Raw genomic sequence first — 9074 nt, 5'->3', positions numbered from 1 at the left:
AGTTGATTTGAATAAGTTGTTTCACTTGACAAAGCTGTGAGCTGTGTTTTAATTGTCCAACAATTTTAATGCATCTGACCTTTTGTAATGGCCCTTTTTTTTTAATAGATGAATGCATCTGAGTAAATGTAAATGTTAAATCAGATGTAATTATTACAGAATTACAGAATATGACAATGCATAAGCAGTTTGGTAATATTATACAATAAATCTTGCAATTCTTAATTGATAGATTTTTAAGAATAATTTAGGTAGAATAAGATATCAATCAATTAAACTGAATCAACCATGATGCAACTTCTGATGAAGACACACAAATAACCTTGAAACGCAAGTCATATAATGTTATTTGGTGTATTAAATAACCATTTCAAATCGCATAATTTAGCCAAAAATATAATATAAAATAAAATATCACTAAAATAATATGTGCACTGAGTGTAGATAAAATACTTTATGCAAAACAAACAAAAAAAACATTTAAATGAAATAAAGGCCTACTCTAACCTCTAAATCAAGAAACAAACACATAGAGCAGATAACTCGATACAATATTTCATAGGTAGATACTACATCCTAACCAGAGTTAACTTAGTACACGTGGTAGCAAGTTTAAGTGCATAAGCTAATGATTCCTTGTATGTATTTATTTTCTACATATACTATTATGCTATGACTAAGAACAAAACTTTGAAGTGTGCTCTGCTTCTTCCCATTTGTCTTCTTAATGTAATTTCTGTATGTTTATCATGAACGTGCACATTAAATCATTCGCTCATACTAAAAAGTCAGTGTATATGTACAAACAAGCATAAGATCTACTGTCCAATTATGTAAATGTTTTCACTTTGACTAGTTCTGACCAAGTTGTATGTTGTGTACAGCAGTAAGGAAAAGCCATGAACTTGGCTATATTCTAATCTAAATCTACTGTAAATTTAAATTACATTGACATTGTTCATCTCTCATACAAAGAAAGATGTGCCCTGTGCTCCAGCTTCTGCACATAAACATGTATCCATATATTTGCGAATGTGTTTGTTTTTCAGCGGGGTTTTATCAGGCGCCAACTCTTACACTGATGGTCTCTTCTGACGAGGCTTCCCTGTCTTGCTTTGCCAACAATTTTTCACCAAAAGATTATGAAATCAAATGGCTGAAAAATGATGAAGAAATCACCAGCAAAGTAATCGAGGTCAAAACACCTGTTGGGGAAGGAAAGTTGGCGAATGGAACTAAGGTGTACAATGTAGCAAGTTTCCTAACATTCCCGTCTAATGATGGATTTTGTGGCGCCGGGTTTAAATGTGAGTTCAAGGGGAAAGACGACAAAGGAGATGTATTTACTAACTCATCAGCGATCGAGATTGATGGTCAGTAAATTTTGCTTTCCAACATTTATTTTAATTGAATTTCATCTTCAGTAGTTCTTAGCCATTGATGTTTATTGATATGGTCTGTTGATATGTGTTTTCAGGATGTTCTGGTTTAGAGAGAGACATTCACATTGAAGGCCCCAAATTGGAGGATATTTTTCTGCATGGCAACGGAACTATAAAATGTCAGGTCAAGGGGAACAAGATATTTGCTGATAGAGTTTATTGGCAGGATAAAAATGGAGAAGAAGTCCCTCCCACCAAAGCAACCCCCTCTAATGGAAAACCAGCAAGCAGTTCACTTAAAGTCACATATGACGAGTGGAGCAACGGAGAAAAATTTGTCTGTGTTGTTGAAGATAACAGTTCACCAGAGCCATTGAAGAAAGCCTATGAGAGGAAAATTGGTAAGACTATTTATTAATTATCATAATGTTATGAGTGTTATTTGTGGGTGTCTGTTAGTGCAGAGATCACTTCTTGTAAACACTTTGATTAAGCAGCAGGATGCAGCAGAATGGCTAATTGTTCTCTGATGCTTTCAGGAGGAGACATTCAGCGCCCTTCTGTGTATATGCTCCCACCAGTAGAACATACTAGAACAAACACAGTGACCCTGACTTGCTATGTGAAAGACTTCTTTCCTCAGGAGTTTTTGGTGTCTTGGCTTGTCAATGATGAGGCAGCAGACTCAAAATACAAGATTAGTATTACAAACCCTGTCAAAAGCAATGGATCCTACTACGTTTATGGCCAGTTATCACTCGACCTCGATGAGTGGAAAAACAACGACATGGTGTATAGTTGTGTTGTTTACCACCAATCTGTGATCAGCAATACTAAAGCCATTGTCAGATCCATTGGGCACAGTTCATTTGAAAAAACAACCTGGTCAACCTCAACATGAACATCCCTGAGACGTGCAAGGCCCACTAGATGTTATGTTGTGTTGGTGTGTCCTCTGCTGTTTGTTGTTAAATGTTTGTTGCTTGTGATACATCGTTGTGTGTTTGTCTTTTTAATGCAGATTCAAAATCAAAATAAAAAAGCACTTTGTAACTCTGTTGTTGTTTTGTCCCATGCAGTTCATTCATGTCTTTATTCAACCAATGTTTGAGCTACATGTTGATTATATGTGTAGTCACACTAAAAATTGCAATGCAAAAAAATAATTGCTGTACTTGAAGGATGTTTGACAGTCAAACTAGTGACAGTAACAATATATCAAACTTTCAACATCATAATGTAATCACTAGCGAAATGCTGCAAAAACACCTCACTAACCTTTAGATAAAAAGTCTATAGAGCATATCATGTTTTTTAATTTGTGTTTGTAGATGTTGTGTAAACAGTGTGTAACCTGTCCTTGTGTATGTGTGTTTCTTCTAGTGGGTCTTGCATCCCAAACACAAGTTAGATGAATAACTATAGATCTGTGTTTCTCAATCAAATGAAAAATGTACTGACTCACAAGCCAAGTCATGCACCATCAATAATGGAGTCTTTCATAAGCAAATTGGTATATGGTCCTTTAAATCGACATGGTCAGTATTTTACAAAGACCATTGGCTTTACAGTGCACTCATATCAATGAGGTTATAAATATGTTGATTTCTTTATTCAAAGTTTGGTGTGTGTTGTCTTGATGTTAACTGAGAATTTACTTTATACTAGATCCAGGGATAGAATTTGATCCAGATAGTACCCTAGAGGAAGAGGAAGATTACATGGGAAGCACAGCCATCACCTTCATCCTTCTTTTCCTCATCACTCTGCTCTTCACCATTGGAACCACTGCCTTCAAGGTAACAGTGAGTTTATATAATTGAGACATGCACCGATATGAATTTAACACAATTGGGTAAATTGAATCACCTATTCAAAAATATAACATAGGCGTCATAGTTGAATGTTTGACTCCTTTTTGCGGTTGTGAATTAATTATTAACAATTCTGCTCAATATCTATAACAACAACAGCAACACTTGTAGCTCCATACAGTGATAGGGTTCTTTATTTCAGACCGAGGGAGATCCATATCACAGTAAAAGAACAGCAGGAAAAATAATGAATCACACTCAACATTATTAATCATAAAGAGAATTGCAGACAATATCTAAAGGTTGTTACAATCAATCTGTTTTGTGTCTAAATATATGTTGTAGGTATTGAGACCTCTTATCCAAAATTCAAATTGAAACTTGCAATTTTTCTGTATATTCAGCATGATCCAATAATATGATTTCCTCTTAATTTAAGAGTAATTAATGTAGCAACGCCCTAAAACAGAGGCTAGTTGTCTAGCATATGATTTCCCGAATTAATTTACATTTATGTGATTTATATTTGTTTTACAAATAATGTACATTTATGGTGCAGAACTGTATTTAACAATAATGAGGTAATAAATTATTTGTCTTAGTAAATAATGTTTTACTTAAACATTATTAGACATTCTTTAGACAAGCATTCAGGATTTGGGTTTATATTGTAATATTATAGGTTGTAACTGTGTATGTAATGTTTGTAACTGTTATTGTCATGAATTGTTTGTATAGTACATAGGTATTCACATTTTAAGGTGGCAACAAATAGGGATTTGATCATTTCAGTGAATCTTACTAATTCATGTTTTTTTCTGTCATTTCAGGTCAAATGAAACAAAACAAACCTTATGTGAATGAGAATATTTCTCATATGTTTTTGTTTTCTTATATACTCACAACATCATGTAATTAATCTTTTTTTTTCTTTTCATTAACAAGAATTTCAACTTAAAAAATGTTACAAAAGTATTTTGTTTTGTTTTGTGAATGTTAACATGAGGATTTATTTGCAGGTTTTCTCTCTTTTGAACAGGTTTCATCTACTTTCACTTCAAATATTTCTATTAAAATTGTATCTTTTTTATTTCATTTTATCATGTAATGTGATGCTATGTTCCCCAACAGCACCTGGATTCAATGGACCATTTTCACCTCAATATGTAAATGTGAAGATTTTTTACAGTTGGTTAGTTTCTAAGTGTGTTATTAATACACTTGAAGACTTTGTCAAAAAAAAAAAATGCAAAATGTTATGAGATATTAAAATATCTTACTGGCACAACCGCACTCCACACCTGGTGTGAGTGATGCACCGTTGCTCCTTGTGTGGTTTCACTTCATAATTTTTGTATTTTGGGACCATGGTGTTACTCAATGCTTCCGCTTGCTACTTGCTCTAATCACTCTTGCTTGTCGTGCCACGCCATCTGTGCAACAGACTCCCAGCCTGATCTCCACCTGACTTTAAAATACCAGACAATATGAAAGTAGAACTCTGCCATCTAACCTAAATACTTAGTTATTACATGTAGCACTGAGACAATACAGTTGATAACTTGACCAAAATCAGAAGGTATGTATAATTCAACATATTATATGAGTTCATACAGTACATTCTCATCTAATAATGAGAAGTTTAAAGACTAACTCTCTGCTCTATCTCAGAATCAAGGGTCATCTCTCCAAACATCACACTGTCCCCTGCCTGGGATGGTAAAATTGGAGCTTCACCAGTCCGACTCATCTGCACCCTTAGTGGCTTCTTTCCAGGCCAACTGACAGTAGAATGGAAACAGGAAAACGTACCTTTAAACACTGTGCCAATTGAAAGGAAGCTTCAGAGTGTGGGGGAAGAGGAGGAAACCTTCAGTCTAAGTAGCGAGATTCGGCCACAAATGAAAGAGTGGGAAAAAGGCTCAAGGTTTACATGCAGCGCTGTTCACAACAATATAACCTTTGAAGACACAACAAATATTTGTGAAAGTGAGTATACCTACTTTTAAACTGAACTATGTAAAGGTTGCCATTATAAAATTAATGAAAAAAAAATATTCAGAAAAAGATTATCAGGCAAATATTTTGTACTTGCAGTGCATGTGTAGACTTCTTGTTAAATTAATGTGGAAATTTGTGTTTAAAATGTCACTTCAACAGCCTCACTATGTACACAAGCATCTTTTAGAACTGTACAGAGTACTCAGGATTTGACCTTGCTTCATGATTGTTTTACTTGGTTGTTTTCACTGACAGTTTCTTCAAGTTCCCCTCCACCAATTCATGTGGAGATTCCCAGCTTCAGGACTGTAATGACAGCAGGATCTGAAGTGGTTGCAACATGCTCTGTCCTCACTGGTTTTGATGTCAGCATTACTTGGCTGATGGATGGAAAACCAGAAAGCTCTGTGAAAAAGGCTGATAACACAACTCATAAAATCAGTTATGTGACAGTTGCTGTGAATCGGTGGAAAAAGGCCGGGATGATAACCTGTAAAGTTGATCATAAGTGTTTCTCTTCCAATGAAAGAGTACCTGTTTCAGGTGAGGCGACTAGACAAGATGAACATCACATACATTATAACTGTAAGGTCCTGTTAAGAAATAATTTTGCTTTCTTTTCTTTCTCTATTAGGAGCTGCAGTTGGAGTCCCATCAGTGGAGATCAAGAGATCTCTCACAGATCTGTTGAAGGGGAACCCTTATGTGCTGGAGTGTCACATCACACAACTGTCCTCAAGTGACCTCTACGTCACCTTTCAGGCCAACAATGTTGACATGTCTGACAAACAGTTTATTGATCTACCTGAAACCCTAGACCTTTATTCAGTCATTAAACACTTCACTATCCCAGCCGCTAATCAGAAGAAAGGCACAAGCTTCAGCTGCACAGTCAATCAAGGCTTCTCCTCAAACTTCAGCTCAAACACAACAGGCAATATCTTTGGTGAGAGGAGTAACTCTTCTTTCTCAATGACCATTGAGTTTATGCCTCACATTATCATCATTAATGCACTAATTTGTCTCCCTTTTAGTGGACCCATCTGTGGAACTTGTGTTGGTCCCCAGTCAAGAGTCAGGACCACAGAGACTCTTGTGCACTGGATGGGGCTTCAATCCTCAAATCAAATGGTTTCCTGACTCTCAGCCACTAAATGCTTCAAAAACTGATGTCACCATGGGTGCAGATGGACATGTGGCAGTGACCAGTGAACTTCACATTGCTCAAGACCAGTGGGCAACAGGGATGGTCTTCACTTGTAAAGTGTCTGACACTTTAGAAGTCAGCAACAACATCAGCATGTGTTCAGGTAAAAAACTGGTATATTATACTATTATACATTATTATACTTCTAATTTGAATTTACATCACCTAAAATATAATATATATTCAAATACAAAAATGTTAAAAAAGAAAAAAAAATCAAATTTTGAATTGAATTATTTTGAATATTTCTTATGGTGTATTTCCCACTCAATATTCTCTGATTGACATTTTAATTTGCCTGTTTGTACATTTTTTGAATTTGGTTCCGTAATGAAGGGCCGACCCCAAAAAATCGATAATGAAGTCCGTGATTGAATTTTTTTTTTGTCTTCATTTTTGACACAGGTTGTCATCGGCAATTGTTACATTGCAATGAGTAGGCTACTTGACATACTGGAAACCTGCCTGATAAGTTTTGGAGACATGCAGGGTTTCCCATACATTTATTATGTCCGCCACGAATAGACACCTCCCACCGTTGGACATTCCTATCGCATTTTATGTCCGCGAGTAATCGATTCTCTAAATATAGTAATCGGACAGCCCTGTGGCCTCTGTAGATAGTTTATGCACTGCTTCGTTGATGGTTTTTTCATGTAAAAAAAAAGAGAATTGTTGTCCATGTTTGGAGAAATGAATGCCCCCAATATTGATGATACTTCACAAATGCATTCATTTACTTCAATAACTGTCTTCTTGCATTGCTCTGCCCCCCTGTGGACACAACTGGGTATTTCAATGATTTAAACCTTTGCATGTTTTAGACAGAATTTTTAAATATAATTTTTGCAAGTTTTAACAGCTAATACAGACTTTCTAAATCAACAATCAAGATGTGAAATATGTTTTTTCTCATGTTGCCTTTTTTCTGTCTTTTGATTTCATCTCATTTTTTCAGTAACCCCAGCCTCATCTCAGTCAGTTGGCGTGTATATTCAGGGACCACCACTCCAGGAGGTTCAGGACATTAAACAGTTGACTGTCACCTGCCTTCTGGTCGGCGTCCGTCTGCAGGATTTCTCCATCACTTGGAGAATTGATGGACAAACGTTTCAGAATTACTATACTGAGCCATTAGTAGGCCACAGTAATGGAACGGAAACTTTGCAGAGTTTCTTCAATATTTCAGCAAAGGATTGGGATGACTATAAACAAGTGTCTTGTGAAGCAAAGCACCTGTGCTCCAGCCGCAGCTACAATGACCAGATAAGCAAAAGCAGAGGTAGTGTTATGTATTAAGTCAAATCTTTGTGACTGTGAATTTCTAGAGGTTCAACAAAGCTTTAGAGTTCAAAATAAGCTTTATCCAAATAGTAAAGCTGAAGTAGTTAAAATGAAACCTATTTTTTACTGTTGTTTTCTTTTTCTTCTTTTCTTTTTTCCCAAGTCTCGCATCGACCAAGAGTGACGATAATACAACCAACTCTATCGGAGCTCTCTACATCTGATAGCCTCACTCTCATTTGCCTGGTGTCTGGATATTTTCCATCCAACATCATCGTGTATTGGGAAGAGAATGGTCAGAGACTGCCAGAAGCTCGCTACACCAATGGTGCTTCATGGAAACAGAGAGAGAGCAAGACTTATTCAATCTTCAGCAGACTAAATGTATCCAAGGCTGAAGACAGGAGCTCCACATATTCATGTGCTGTGAGACACGAGTCATCTAAACAACCGTTTGAAAGGTCGATAGAAAATGTGTTTGGTGAGTTTAAAACAGTTGTCATTGACTGGTAATGGTCCTCATTCTTGTCTGGCCTCGTTATTAAATAGCAGTCATGTAAGCTCAAAGATTTAAAAGAAAAGTAGCATTTTGCCTTTAATCCTTTTATGTTTTTATCTTTGTTCAGCCTCAGTGATCCACAGCAAACCTTCAGCCACCTTGCTTCAGGGTACAAATGAACTTGTATGCTTGGTCTTTGGGTTCAGTCCTGCATCCATTAATGTCAGCTGGTATGATGGACCAAAGGAACTATTGGACTACAACACCAGTGAACCCAACAGAGACGAAAATGGGAAATTCAGTATGCAAAGTCACCTACGTCTGTCCCAGGACAACTGGCTACAAGGCAAAGTCATCACCTGCAAAGTGACACACGTAAACACCACCCTATCCCTGAACATATCCAAACCAGGTAACAGTTCATCATCCCTTGATCTCCATCCCCATATCCCTTCACAGTCCTTCCATGATGGCACTAACAAATCTTGATGCTTTTTGCAGGCACAATGGAGCACTGCGACTTCTTTGATGACATCATGCATGTTGATGTGAATGAGGATATGGCTGTGGAGAGCTGGTATATAGCTCTCACGTTCCTCCTTTTTTTCTTGATTTCTTTCATCTGTGGTGTCTGTGTTACCACTGTTAAGACTAAATGATGATTATCCAATTTTATCATTTAAATCTGGTCTTTTGATGACATGACCTGACTACTTTTACATTTCTTTCTTTCTCATTTGCCTTTGTTATCATGAATCTTTATGGAGGTGTTTTCTTCTAGGTTCAAGTTTTTCTATGCTTGAGTGTGTTTGCAGTGGAATGTACATATGTAATGCTTGAAATAGTATAGGTCAATAACATTAGTCAACAGGTATTTGATGACTGGC

The 9074-nt window shown here is 36.5% G+C and overlaps 1 gene segment (V, D, J or C); it reads left to right on the top strand.

The window, feature by feature from the left end:
- Nucleotides 1-1324: 1324 nt before the first annotated feature.
- On the top strand, nt 1325-9074 carry LOC310989697 (Ig mu chain C region secreted form-like). The segment is given in 11 exons: nt 1325-1373; nt 1478-1783; nt 3051-4775; nt 4868-5185; nt 5453-5740; nt 5832-6143; nt 6232-6507; nt 7363-7686; nt 7852-8169; nt 8315-8599; nt 8689-9074.

Source organism: Trachurus trachurus (genome assembly GCF_905171665.1).
Source record: "Trachurus trachurus genome assembly, chromosome: 8".
NCBI classification, from domain to species: Eukaryota; Metazoa; Chordata; class Actinopteri; order Carangiformes; family Carangidae; genus Trachurus; species Trachurus trachurus.
Note: the sequence above shows the minus strand (reverse complement) of the source record. Positions and strands in the feature narration are given on the sequence as shown.